Genomic DNA, 15,028 nt, shown 5'->3' with positions numbered 1-15,028 from the left:
ATAAAACTCGCAACTAGAGAATGAATAAGTCAGATCACTGCGGGCATGGTGGCGATAGCAACACTGTAGTACATGCTTCAACGCTGCCAAGAGGCCAGGTCTCAAATGTTCTCACCACAAAAAAAGAAATGATAATTATGTGACACAACAGAGGTGTTAGCTGACTGCAGTGGTAATCGTAGGACAATATATAAATGTATCAAAGCAGCACACTGTACACCTTAGACTTACACAATTGCTGTATGTCAATTATATCTCAATTTTAAAAAGGAAAAAGTGGGGAGGGAATACAGGGAAACCTGCAGTGACTGCAAACAAACAAATAAATAGAAATTATAGGATTGAAAAGAATAATTGAGAGTAAGAATTCAATAGGTATGTTTAACAGCAAGTTAGACAAAGCAGAAGAGATTGCCCTAGCAGGGTTTGCTCAGTGGATAGAGCATCAGCCTGCAGACTGAAGGGTCCGGGGTTCAAATCTGGTCAAGGGCATATGTCCAGGTTTGGGGCTCAGTCCCCAGTGGCGGGTGTGCAAGAGGCAGCCCATCAATGATTCTGCCTCATCACTGATGTTTCTATCTCTCTCTCCCTGTCCCTTCCTCTTTGAAATCAATAAAATATATATATTAAAAACAGAAGTTTAAGGAAATGGAAGTTAGGACAGTTGGAAACACTGAAATTGATGCTCGAGAAGAAAAAAATGAAAGATATGGAAAAGCGAGTGAGAGACGGGGAACATGTTGCAAGTGTCTAACATGTGAATAATGTCACAAATGTAGCAGCTTGAAACAGCACCCATTTGTTTGCTCACAGGCCAGAGTCTGGGAGAGACGCAGCTGGGTTTTCTGCTCAGGGTCTCACAGGCTGAAATCAGGGTGGTAGTCGGATTGTGGTCTCCTCCATACTTTTGGGTCCTCTTTCCAGCTCCTGGGGTTGTGGGGCTGTCTCCAGGTCCTTGTTCTCGGGTATAAGTAGGATGACTAATCAACGGAGTATGAGTTCGTCAAGAGGCAGATTATCCAGATGGGCCTGACCACCTGGGACATCCTCCTTCTGGATCCCTGCAGATCGTGCTGGTCCGACCACGTGGTCTTCCTCTTCCCGTGGCTAAGTTTAGATAAGAGCTCATGCAACTAACATTTTGATGCTGCGACACAGAAAACGACCAGCAGGGGGCAGCATTTAGCTTTCAGGCTCCGAACTTCCCCACCGCCGGTCTAAGGGGAGAAACGTTGGTTTTTCTTTTCCTGTCGCCAAACTCTGCTGCCAGGGCGCGGAATGCCCGTTGCTCCTGTTGGAAGCACCCACCCCCTCCCCCTTTGCTGAGGAAATGCCCTGAGCATCTTCCAGAAGCTCCAGTTTGGGACATGGTGGTGGAGAACACGGGGGCCCACCACGGGAGCACGAACCTGTCTGCTCTCTTCGGAGGGAAGGCTGGGGGCGGGCAATGGGCCAGGAGAATCCCATTTTCAGTTGGAAAACTGAGACTCAGCCTCCCGTTACTACCAAGGGTTCCTGTACGACACCGCTCTCACACCTCCCGCGGGCGGTCCCTCTTGCCCAGCAGGCGTGATCAGTAAACAGCAGGCAGTGAGAGCTGTCATTTATGGAGCACACACTTCGCACAGGACGTGTGCCAGGAGCTTTAGATGGATTATGAGCCCATTTTGCAGGTGGAAAAGTTGAGGCATAAAGAAGTTAGAAACATGCCCGAAGTTTCACAGTTGGGCAGGGAAGAGCTGGAAGGTGAACCCAGGCACATCCAATCCCAAGGCCCCACTCTTAGGCACCAGAGTGTGTTTCTTCATAGCCCACAGCCATTGCTGGGCCAGGCCCCGAGCGGGGCGGTTCACAGTGTTAGGTCACGTGTCTCCTGTAGCAGCTGTGTTCGGTGAGCAGTGCTTTTGTTCCTGTCTACAGATGAAGAGGCTGTGTCTTACCCCCGGCCACTCAGCTAGTGGGTGTGGAGGCAGGATTTGAAATTGGCCCTCTGACTCAAAGCCAACACTTTTAATGTCTACAGCGTCCGCTTCCCTGGCTTACATAACAGAAGCGAACTTTGGGGATGGGATGGTGAAACGGTGGAAAGCACACAGTGCTTCATTTCACATGCGGTGCCCACGGGATTCCAGCAATGCCACGCGTGTAAAAAGAGGTAAAGTGGTGAGGGAGACGTGCCTGTCTCCATGTCATCGCCCTACCATAGCTGAGCCTAACCCTAACTCTAAGCGGGAGGGATGCTCTCTGCAGGCACCTCTGTAAGACTGGTTTGGAGGGACCTGTGTTCATCTCTAGTCCTTGTCCAGGGAGGGGTTCCCTGGCACTCAGCATGGCAGTGTGGCCCTAGGGCATCTTGCCAACACCCCATGTTCTGACTCCATACTCACCGGTGGTGCCAATCTGAGATATTTAGTCCCCTTTGTGAGGCCTCATGGTTTTTTACCAACTTAGCTCTAAGACCCTAGCCCAGAGGTGGGCAAACTTTTTGACTCGAGGGCCACAATGGGTTCTTAAACTGGACTGGAGGGCCGGAACAAAAGCATGGATGGAGTGTTTGTGTGAACTAATATAAATTCAAAGTAAACATCATTCCATAAAAGGATACGGTCTTTTTTTTTTTAGTTTTATTCATTTCAAACGGGTTAGATCCGGCCAGTGGGCCGTAGTTTGCCCACCCCTGCCCTAGCCTCTGATGGGGAGGGGAGCTATGACCCATTATAAGATCCAGAGTACTTTCAGGTTGCTAAGGAAAAGCAACTATTCCACAGAGTGAGACCAAAGAGCATGTTCACTTCTATGAGTAGTCCTTACAGGGACCCCTGTGGACATAAGAAGTGACGCCCCCAACGATAGGGGATCAATGTCACAGACCAAATTGTGTATAATGTCCCTCAGTGTAGGTTGAGGGCCACTAACCAAGGCACAAAGCACTAACAGTCATTCTTCGAGGAGCCATGGGAGGCGGTAGGCACGCAACCCCACTGCTCTGGCTGAAGAGGCAACATTAAACACTCTCTCTAGAGGTGAGTCCAGGGCGCGCTTCGCAGGCACTCGTCCACGGCAGCCTTTCTCTTAGCCACGCGTTAGAAAGCACATGGGGCTGTGAGGCTGGGATTTCACTTGGAGTGTTGGCACCTTCCACTGCCAATTCAGAAATGGGCCACCTGCCTTCATAATAAACTGGGCCGGGACTTCAATTAGATCCTCTTATGCATCAGCACTTCTTAAAAATATATCTTTCTACTGATCTCAGAGAGGAAGGGAGAGGGGAAGAGAGACAGAAACATCAATGATGAGAGTCATTGATCGACTGCCCCCTGCATGCCCCCTACTGGGGATCGAGCCCAGAACCCGGACTTGTGCCCTGACTGGGAATCAAACCGTGACTTCCTGGTTCATAGGTTGATGCTTAACCACTGAGCCACACTGGCTGGGTTGAGCCACACCAGCTGGGCTAGATAAACTAAGATGCTATCTTATGTGGTAGATGCATGCCTTTAATTTCACACTCGGGAATGCTTCTATTTCTGGTATTCCTGCAGTTTGTGCCTTATTACACAAGATTTCTAGTAAAATATGTTTCCTGAATTGTTCAAAAAAAGATGTGTGTATATAGGTGTGTATGTTTTAATTGCAGATGTTGCCTTAGCGAATATATTCACTAGGAGAGAACTTCCGTTTCAAATAGGCATGGATGAGAATAGACTTCATGCTTAAAACTTTATACATACGATGACTGAAAGAATTTCCCATAGACTGGCTTCTGGCCCCACCTCAAATCTTGTTTCTCCTCTGCTGTCTATAGATTTCCTAAAACAGGTGCTGTGGGACCTGGTTATCATTGAGCTGGCTGAATCAGAATGGTGACCCTAGAAGCCATTCCCACACTGGGAAGATGGGCAGCAACATAACTATACCTGGAAGTGACACAAATAACATACACGTATCTGACAAACCCAAACTAAATGTATCTCCAGCTCTCCTTTCCCTAGCGAGATCCCAAAGATGCCGAGGGCCACACCAACATGAGGGGCTTGAGGAAAAATCAGAGTAGAAAGAGCCATCCATCTTCACTGTTTGCACTTAAAATAGTTTCCTTTTGCAAATTCTACAGAAACACACGGCCACGTAAAGCATTTCCGAGCCTCTCCCATGAGAACCTCTTGCAAGCCAGGGGCTCTGCAGCTTCGTGGCGAATCCTTCTCAATCTGTAGGACTTGAAAAGTCAGAAACGACAAAGTAGCCATCAGCTCCCCAGCCCCGATGCCTTGGCCGGAAGTGGTATCCCACGTGGGATACAGACCCGGGAGAAAAGGCAGGTTGAGGGGAAGAGGTGGTAGGATCATTTTCCTGACATGATAAATTTGAGTTCTTTGAGGAATATTCTGGTAAAGGTATTTATTGATACGCTTGTAATTCTAGTGCCATCTCCCCAAGCCCCCATCCCTGTTTAAACAAAGAAACTTCAAACAACCCAAAGGAAGATAGAAAAGTGAAAAAAAGAAACAGAGAGAAAGTTATTTCACATAATAGTCAAAATACTTCAGAAAAAAAAGAAAACAGCCCTGCTGGTGTGGCTCAATGGTTGAGGGTCAACCTATGAACCAGGAGGTCACGGTTCAATTCCCAGTCAGGGCACATGCCCTGGTTGTGGGCTTGATGCCCAGTGGAGGGCATGCAGGAGGCATCCAATCAACGGTTCTCATCATTGATGTTTCTCCCTCTCCCTCTCCCTCTCTGAAATCAATAAAAATATATTTTTTAAAAAATAAATTCTTCCATCCTGATGGCTGTTTTAAGACCTCACAGTGCCCCCACCCTGGTGTAGCAACAAAAGAGGTCATGCTTGTCCCAGGGAGCACTTGGGACCTTTTCCAAGTCTCTAATTGGTCAGCAAATATGCCAGACAAGTGGATTAATATTTTCTTTAAAAAAGATATATGTATTGATTTCAGTGAAGAAGGGCAAGAGAAGATACAGAAACATCAATGATGAGAGAGAATCATGGATCAGCAGATGAGTTTGGTGAGATGCAGCAGGTGAGGGTGAGCATTTGTCCCAGAGGAGGAGGCCAGGCCAAACCCAGAGCCCGCAGGACACGCCCAGACTCTGGGTACCCACGTCAGGGAGAAGTTCCTGAGTGCCAGGCTCTTTCCTGCCCTCCGCCCCCCACAACTTGCCTGGGTTGTGGAAAGGCAGGCTGTTGGAGCTGGGCATGTCCTCTAAGTCCTTAGAGTCTAAGAAGTGGTAGTGTCTGTGGGAAGGCAGGGAGTAGGCCCAGCTACTGCCGGGAGCTACTGCTGCAGGCCGCCTGCCCAGGTCACTCTTGTAAGGAAAGTGGCCCATGAGAGGAAATCCTAGGAAGATCTCTAAAGTTGCCCACCCCTCACCCCTGAAGTACCTTTTCTTCCTGGTGGTAGACAATCTCAGCAGCTCCCCTGGAACCAGTCACATTCACACCCCTGCCCCCCATCTCTGGTGTCCCCTGCTTGGGAGGGGCAAGAGTATTCCTTGGTCCCTTTGGGAACCGAACAGTCCAAGCACAGCGTGTTAGGCACACGTTTGTGGCCAGGAGGAAGAGGGGTCCCTGCCGGTGGTGGGAGAAGATAAGGAACTGAAAGGAGACACAGGCCCAAATGTCCAACCTCCGACACACACAGTCCAGGGTCATCACATCCGTGGGAGTGTCATGGAGAATGCAACAGTGGCCATAGCAACAGAGACACCCAGGCTCTCCCAGCCCTTGACCCTGAGCCAGGGAGAAGTCCTGCCCCGAGGACCCACACCCTCCAGTGACCAGGAACCACCTGGACATCCCCCAGCACTGGACAGGCAGTAGCAACCACCTGGAGCAAAGGGCGGTCCTCGGTGCCCGGAGATAGAGACAACTATGCGGCCATGCAGTCCCTGGCTGGCAAGTTCCAGAGTCTTTGATGTTGAGCCCAGCATCTTCCTACAAGAGGAGCAGCTGGTACCCTGGGACCCTGGGAGCTGCAGCCAAGCTAGTTCCCTCCCGCTCCACCTCAGCCAAGGCTTCCTCTCCCCCTTCTATTGTCTCCTCCCCACCCCACTTCCCAGCAGTTTCAAATGAAAGTCCCTCTCAAATTCTGCGGTCTCACCCTGGCTAGTGTGGCTCACCCTGGCCAATGATGGGCGAACAGGAGGCAGTGGATCCATGTTTCTCCCACATCATTTTCTCTATCTTCCTCTCCTTTTCGCTTACTTTCTAAAATTAAAAAAAAAATTAAAAAGAATAATTAGCCCAGCTGGCGTGGTTCAGTGGTTGAACATTGACCCATGAACCAGGAGGTCACCGTTTGATTCCCAGTCAGGGCACATGCCCAGGTTGCCTGCTCGATCCCCAGTGAGGGGCGTGCAGGAAGCAGCTGATGGATGCTTTACTCTCATCGTTGATGTTTCTATCTCTCTCTCCTTCTCCCTTCCTCTCTGAAATCAATAAAAATATTTTTTTAAAAGAATAACTATTTGGGAATCATTAATTCAGGCAGAAGCCCAAATAACATTCTGATTAGGAGACAAAGGCAATGGGTATTTGTGAAAGGGGGAGGAGAACACTTACATCAATAGAAGAAAGGCATTTTTGTAGTAGGTAGCTAGGTAGGTATGCCCAGAGCAGGGTAGAAACAATAGGCCAGGTGCAGAGGGTTACCAGGGCGGGAGCTCTGGGTGCCTAGCAACGGCAAAACTACAAGCTCTTGCATGACCACTCCCTTAAGCATTTACCCCTGGAGATGACTTCTAGGCCTCAGTTTTGTTTCAGCTCCAAGCCCAGAGAAGCAGCAAAATCAGATGGCTGACATGGGGACCAGCTGCACTGATTAATGACGCCCTGCCCCTGGTGCCCGCCAGTCTGTTAGACCACCGCCCTGACCCTGAGGGGGCACACCGGAAAGCTGGTGAATATTCGCCTGAGTTCCTCTGCTACTCCTGATAGAAGCCCAGGCCTCAGTTTTGTTTCAGCTCCAAGCCCAGAGAAGCAGCAAAATCAGATGGCTGACATGGGGACCAGCTGCACTGATTAATGACGCCCTGCCCCTGGTGCCTGCCAGTCTGTTAGACCACCGCCCTGACCCTGAGGGGGCACACCGGAAAGCTGGTGAATATTCACCTGAGTTCCTCCGCTACTCCTGATAGAAGCACTTAAGAGTCCTCTCTCTCTCTCTTTTCCTCCCTCTTTCATCTTTCAAGGCGAGTATCTCTCTCTCTAACTCATTTCCTGAGTCCATTTCTTCTGTGTTTACTTCTGCCTCTGGGACTTTCTCAATAAACTTTATCTTATAGCTTGGGGAAAAGAAATCAATGAATTGAAAATTTAAAAAAAAAAACTGGGAAAACAATTTAAATATCCAGATTAGCAAACTGGGTGAAGAGCTGTAGAGAGAGAAACATGTGCATATAAAGCGTGAATATACATTCACAAAAACTGTGACATTGAAAAAAGTTCTGTATAGAGGCCACAAAAACATCTCAATAAATTCTAAAAATACCACATTTTCTCAATTTCAAGCATTAATGTTAGAAATCTATGACAAAACATGTTAAAGCCATAACTCTTAAAACAAAAAGAAAAAAAACCACATTTCTAAATAATTCATGAATTAAGGATGAAATCTTAACAGAAAGAAATCCCCAAAATATTTATGAGTGAGAGATAACAAAAGCGTGGCATATTAAAATTTGTGATGTGTAGCTAAAGCAGGATTTATAAGGACAGTTATGGTCTTATATACAACTACTAGAAAACAGCAACAAATGAATTTGAAAATCAATGCCCTAATGTTCAGCTCTAAAAACTCAAAAAAGAACACCAGGACAAACCCAAAGAAAGTAGAAGGGACAGAACTCAAAGACAAAAGCGGAAATTAAAGCAATAAATAGTTTTGTTTTGTTTTTTAAAGATTTAACATAATTTTAAAAATTAAAAGTCAGTTCTTTGCAAAGTCTGGCAAGCCTTCTGAATCGGATCCTCTCACCCGCCCCTCACTGACACCAGGGGCCCTTTGCAAGCCTCTGCTAGGTGGGGCACTTACGATTTGTTCTTCCATTAGACCAAGACCTTTATTTAGAGCAACAGAGGGTTCTTCTGTGCCTCTGTCAGGGGCACCAGGCACAGGGCCAGTCCCATTGGCTGTGCTGAAGGAGCCAACGTAAGAAAGATGACAGCACGGCACCAGTCAGAGCGCTGCAGCACGTGCCCTTTGCATAAGGCACCTACCATTCCTTACCTCATTTCACGTGTCAGGGCCCAGGGCACGCGGCCCCCACATGTTCCACAATGGCACATTATTTCAAATTAAAATCACCTAAGAAGCACCAATGCAGAAAGAGTTCTCTAACTTTCCTCTGTCCCCCTTAAATAAATCACCATGATAGATTTACTTGCTCCCGAAGGACTGAGAGACAACCTTATCACAAGGAACAGGAGATCCATGCCCTGGCTGGGAGCTCAGTTGGTTAGGGCGTCGTCCCAATACGTCAAGGTTTCAGGTTCGATCCCTAGTCAGGGCACATATAAGAATCAACCAGTGAAGAATCGATTTTAAAATTTACAAAAATAATCCAGAGTAAAAAAAAAAGCAGTATAACTAAACCCTGCTACTCCTTTACTACCCCAGACCAAACTTTGTTAGATTCCTCACTAGTAAATATCCAAACCTTGCTTAGATTCCTTTCTAATGAGCACTTTCTATGTCCTGTCAGGTTACTACAAATTTGTCTAAAAAGAATAAAAAGGGAGAGCCTGTTCAAACATTTCTTTGAGCCTCATTTAATTTTTGTTTGTTTGTTTGTTTGTTGTGGTTAATCCTCACCCAAGGATATTTTTCCATTGATTTTTAAGGAGAGTGGAAGAGAGAGGGAAAGACAGAGAGAAACATCGATGTGAGAGAAACAGGAGAGAAACATCGATGTGAGAGAAACACACTGATTGGCCACCTCCTGCACGTGCCCCAGCCAGGCCTGGACCGGGGAGGAGCCTGAAACCAAGGTACGTGCCCCCGACCAGAATCGAACCCGGGACCCTTTGGTCCGTAGACTGGCGCTCTAGCCACTGAGCCAAATGGGCCAGGGCTAATTTTATTTTTATTGTTAATCCTCACCAGAGGATATTTTCCCTTGGATTTTTAGAGAGAGTGGAAAGGACCAGGAGAGACAGAGAGAAACATCAATGTGATGAGAGAGGCACAACGATTGGTTGCCTCCCGCATGCACCTTACATGTTCCCTTCTTCCTCAACTACCTGCAAATCACCCATTCTCCTTCGGAAATCTAAACACCCCCTCCCCTGCATTCTCCTTTGTCCAAAATGTCCTTTCCCAAGGTTCCTCGCTGTCGCTGGAATTTCCATGCCTACGTGAACTCCCCATGGACATGTTTGAAACTTTGATTTTTCTCCTGTTAATATCTCTGTTAATTTGATTAGCCCAGCCAGAACATACAAAGTGGGAGGGAAAGTATCTCGTTTAGCCCCCACACCAATAATCCTCTGACCCTTAGAGCTCAGTTCTGAGGCAGGAGAGTGTGTGCTACATGCAGAAGGAATGCCACCCTAAATGACCTGGTCATTCAAGAACCACAGACTCAGATGTAAAAATTGAGTCATTCAGAGAAGCTCGCCTTAGTGGTTGCGACAGCGGTGGGGGCGTGGGTGGGTGGCGCAGGGTGTCCAGGCAGAGGGGCTGGGTGGGCGCCAGGTGGCCTTCACAGACCAATCCTTCCCTCTCCCTCTGCGAGACCGTGGGGGAAGCGGAAGGGGGGCGGGGGCGGTGACAAATGCTCCCTCCAATGCTGCGGGTTAGATGGGGGCCTGGCACAGGCCAGCTACTGTGCCTATCCCGGCTACTGCGCCTACACGCCCCCCACCCCCCACCTCCCAGTAATGATCACTGCGTTCTCTAAGTTGTTCTGGAATCTTTGGCCTCAGTTTAGCCCTCACTTGCCCACTCATCTCCAAAAAATGCAGTCCAGGCTGGAAAAGGAGCCACGCCTTGGGGGAGGAGGGGTTGTTGGAGAGGCTGGGGAAGATGACTGGGTCCCAGGGCTCATCAAGGGCTCTGGCTAGCTGCCCAGAGGGCGCGGCTCCCCAGTACCTGCCCCCTGCCAGGGCAAAGCACAGGCCAGAGCCTTCCCCTTCAGCCGATCTTTCCCGCTTTAAAAGCTGGATAAGGGCAAATGGGACCTACAGCACTGCAGGTAAGAGCCCCAAATAGCCAACAACCTGAATGTCTTCCTGTAAGAACTAGGTGATAAGGAATGGTGACGAGCACGGTGACGCATACTGTGCAGTCACCAGGAAGAAGCAAGTTGATCCAGCTCCGCTTGCGTGGAAAGACCCTCCAAGATACAGTGTAAAAAGCATGTTGCAGAAAAATACTGCAAGGCCGCTCTGTAAATGATATATCACATGAATATGCACACACACATATATAGGGTGTCCCAACAAACTGAATATACACACTTTGAGTAATTATAAAGGCAGTATTTATTAAAATACATTTCATTTCCAAAATTGAGCGATCGGCTGTTAATGTGTGTATACATTTTGGGGGGACACCCTGTACATCCACAGAATGTGCTGCAGAAAGACCTGGAAGTGCACCCCTAAAAATGGGTTGGGTGACTGAAGAGTGAATCTCAGTTTAAAAACATTTTTTTTTTTAAATTTAGAACAAAATGTTCTTTTTCCAGGAGCCCATCCAGTATACCACATTACATTTCATTTTCACATCTCCTTAGTTTTCTCTTGGCTGAGACAGAGCTATGTCTCAGACTTTCTTTATTTTTTGATGACTTTCACAGTTTTAAAGACTACTGATTAGGTATTTTATAGAATACTAGAGGCCCGGTGCACAAAATTCATGCATGGTGCAGTCCCTAGGCCTGGCCTACGATCAAAGCACCAGCGTCTGGTGTGGAAGGACAGGTCCCAGCTGACCTCTGGGCCCTGGGCAGCACCTGGGCCCCCAAGCCCCCACGGGTCCCCCTCCACCTGAGTCACAGCACCTGAGTCCCCACGCAGAGGTGCAGTGAGTGCGGCTGGACACCACAGGCTGGGGTGCAACATGGGCCTCTGAGCCACCCAGTGGTGCCACACGGAAGTTGGGTGGGCAGCGTGCTCTCTCCTGGCTGGTCTCACAGACTGGCTCCTGTGCGTACCCACGGAGAGCCCAACCGGTGCCTGTGGCCCCAGTAGCTGCAGCTTGGCTCACCCAGAGGAGGCCACGCAGATGTGGAGTGGGCTCCTTGCGGGCGCCTGGAACCTGAGGCCAGGGGCTTCCCAGGCACATGAGCCCTGGCATCCTGGGGTAGGGTAGCAGGGGGAGGGTAGCAGGGGGAGTGAGAGCAAGCTCAGCGGACACCCCGCATTCTCACTGCACTACCATCCCTGTCATCCTGCCCTCAGGTAGCTAGCGAGAGGTCGCAGTTATGGCCAACACCCGCCATGTTCCACACTGCCTCCTGTTGGTCAGCACATGTCATAGCGAGCAGTCGAACAACCACCCAAGGGGACAATTTGCAACAGAGGCTGAACAGTGATATGCTCCATAATATCATAGCACTGGTATGTAAACCATCACTATTAGTTCCAGACATATCAATTTCTTCAACTTCTGTTGTATCAGTGCTGTCTTCTGAGTCACTGTTTATGTATGTGAGATCATCCTCATAAATGGTGACATTTTATGAGCTAACTTTGTGTTCTCATGGCCAACCCTCCTCTCCTCATGAAATTGAAGCACCATTTTGTCTTCCTGTAAAATCGACAATGTTCATTTCGCTTGCAAACATTCTTGCCTGACATTGAATAAGCTTGGTTAACACACATAAGCCACTCTGGTGCTGCTCCATAATCCAAGTCTTGGGCCTCTGCTCCACGTTTGCCCATTTTACTGGTTTTCCTCTTAAGGCCTTCTTCTTTTTTGACATTTTAAGGAGTTGTTCTTCCTGTTTTCTCTACTCTCTGATTGTACACTCAGTGGCTCTCCACCTCCACTTAAGGCATAAGCTGACGTCAGTAACAATAAGGCTGGTGACTGGAAGAAGCCTGTTTGATGAGGTATGGGCAGCTACACATCTGCCTGGCTCCCTCCTGGACTTCTGTGGAGAAGATGTCCCTCGATTTTCAGTCTAACGATTTTAGAAAAAAAATAGTGTCTTATACATGGAAAAATATGGTACTTAATGAGGAAACATACACAACTATTTTTAAAAGGCATCTATGTTTATAAGATGGGTGTCTATAAAATATAGTGAAAACTAAATCTTTCTTTTCTGATGTCTAAAATAATCATTAATAGAAATATTATTCTACCAAAGACACTTTATTTTTTAAAAAATGTTTGTGTTTTTCTTTAGAGTGAGTTAGAGAAAAACGTCATTCATGGGCTGTCTCCTGCACTGCCCCCTACTGGGGATCCAGCAGGATACTATGAATCAAACAATCTTGGTGCATGGGACAACGCTCAGCCAGCTGAACCCCACTGGCCAGGGCACCCAAAGACACTTTAGAACCAAATCTTAGTAATCTTCAGGGACCATAGTAACTCATTCCTGGACCATCATTTTCAAGTTCTTTATAATTTTCTCGGTAGTACATTTGCCATGTTCTCATTTTTTCACTTATGAGAATGAAACTGGACAACCAATAGGCCCGGGCTGCCTGTCACTACTTGAGCCAATTAAGCAGAGACAGGGTTGAGTCATTTATGTGCATTTATTCCAATAATGCCAGCAGTATGGGAGAGCAGCAGGTCCTCCACAAAAATCTGATCTGCACCCCTCCACCCCCCCAAACCAGCTGCTTATATTGGGAAGGACAAGGATGACATGAAGTAGACAAAAGGAATAAAAATGGGTGTGATGGTTACAGGCAATGTGGGTGGGAGGCCATTGTTTAAGCAATAGGGTGGTTAATCTTTCCATGATAATAGGATAATAGACCTCATTCCAAGGTTGACTTCCAGGTCCTGGGGGCGTACAACTCCCAGCTGGGTTAGAATGTGTGTTCTTTCATCAGAACAAAACAACCATGGTTAATAGAGCATGTTTAATATTTCTTTTTTTTTTACTGTTTAGTTTTTATTTCATAATCATAAACTTAACTCTGCAATCCAGCTAGACTGGGAAGGGGTAAGGAAATTATGGAAACCAATAAACTGGCAAGAGCACAAAGATTATAGAACATTCCAAGCAAATCAGGGTGAAGGGGTGCTCCCCTCAGCTATGTTAACGTAAAAAAAAACATTGAAACCTGTAAAGAATTTTTGTGAGTTTATTTGAGCCAAACTGTCGACATATGCCGGGAAGCAGAACCTCAATGAATTGAGATAGTGCTCCGAAGAATGGCAGGGTTACATCCGTATTTATACATGAAATTCATTGGTGACACATTTAAGGAGGTGGGATTAAGCGAAGAGGGGGGGGGACCTCTGTGATAGGATAAAAAGTAAAATGATGGACACATACTTAGGTGGGTGCAGGAACAATTAACATGACAAATGAAAGAATCGGCTGCATCTGTCCTGGGCCCAGCACACCTGGCCGCGCCCCAGGGGCTCCAGATACAGGGAAATCACAAGTTACCCAGACATTTCAAGGGTATGTTATCATAGATGCAAAAAGTCAGATAGGCTCAGCTACAGTAAAGGTTGACCTTATCAGTGAAGATATCGGCTTAGGACAGAACTGCTCACCATAACTGCTTTTAGTTAAAGTTTAATTTCAGACCATCCTTTGTGGTTACTTTAGGTCTCGAGTCTGCTAGGCTGCCACGCAGGCCTCTCCTGAGCTTGTCAGGTCAGCATGTGGCCCCTTTCGTCCACAGCTACAAAAGGAATGGTCTGGTGGTTAAGATGAAACACAAGTCAAATTTATTAGAGTTGTGCACAGTCAGCAATGGTGATCTTCTTGCTGGTCTTGCCATTCCTGGACCCAAAACGCTCCAAGGCTGTCACAATATGCATGCCTCTGTCACCTGGCCGAAGACAACATAACATGCTTGCCATCAACCACTCAGGCTTGGCAGCGCGGATGAGAAACTGGGGACCGTCTGTGTTAGGTCCAGCATTGGCCATGGACAAGATGCCAGGACCTGTATGTTTCAGGACCAAGTTCTTATCCTCAAATTTTTCCCCTTAGATCAGCAATTCTCAACCTGTGGGCCGCGACCCCTTTGGGGGTCGAATGACCCTTTCACAGGGGTCACCTAAGACCACCGGAAAACACATATATATTGTGTTTACATATTGTTTTTGTGATTAATCACTATGCTTTAATTATGTTCAACTTGTAACAATGAAAATACATCCTGCATATCAGATATTTACATGACGATTCATAACAGTAGCAAAATTACAGTTATGAAGTAGCAATGAAAATAATTTTATGGTTGGGGGTCACCACAACATGAGGAACTGTATTAAAGGGATACGGCATTAGGACGGTTGAGAACCACTGCCTTAGATGGACTCACCACCTGTGCCATGATGGCGTGTGAAGTCACCACCCTGGCACATAAATCCCGGAATAATTGTGTGAAAGCAGGAACCTTTATAACCAAATCCTTTTCCCCCAGTGCTCAGAGCAGCGAAGTTTTCTGCTGTCTTTGGAACTTTGTCTGCAAACAGCTGGAAGGAGATGCGGCCCAAGGGATCACCGTTGATGTCAGAGAACATGGTGGGGTTCACCATGGTTGACGAGCAGCTTTGGGGTGGCTGTGTCTGCAAAGCCTAATATCTAATCTAATAAAAGAGAAACATGAAAATTGACTGCACCTCTGCTACGCCCAAGCTACGCCCACCAGCCAATCAGAGCCACTATATGCCCTAACCGGTTTGGCTCAGTGGATAGAGTATCAGCCTGCAGACTCAAGGGTCCCAGGTTCGATTCCGGTCAAGGGCATGTACCTTGGTTGCAGGCACAACCCCAGTAAGGAGTGTGCAGGAGACAGCTGATTTATGTTTCTAACTCTCTATCCCTCTCCCTTCCTCTCTGTAAAAAAATCAATAAA

At 47.4% G+C, this 15,028-nt stretch overlaps 1 pseudogene; it reads right to left on the bottom strand.

Annotated features, from left to right (window-relative positions):
* Nucleotides 1–13,874: 13,874 nt before the first annotated feature.
* On the bottom strand, nt 13,875–14,780 carry LOC102758417 (annotated as a pseudogene).
* Between the last annotated feature and the right edge of the window lie 248 nt (nt 14,781–15,028).

The sequence above is a fragment of the Myotis davidii genome, unplaced genomic scaffold, assembly GCF_000327345.1.
Source record: "Myotis davidii unplaced genomic scaffold, ASM32734v1 scaffold513, whole genome shotgun sequence".
NCBI lineage: Eukaryota > Metazoa > Chordata > Mammalia > Chiroptera > Vespertilionidae > Myotis > Myotis davidii.
This window is presented reverse-complemented; position numbering and strand designations above follow the sequence as displayed.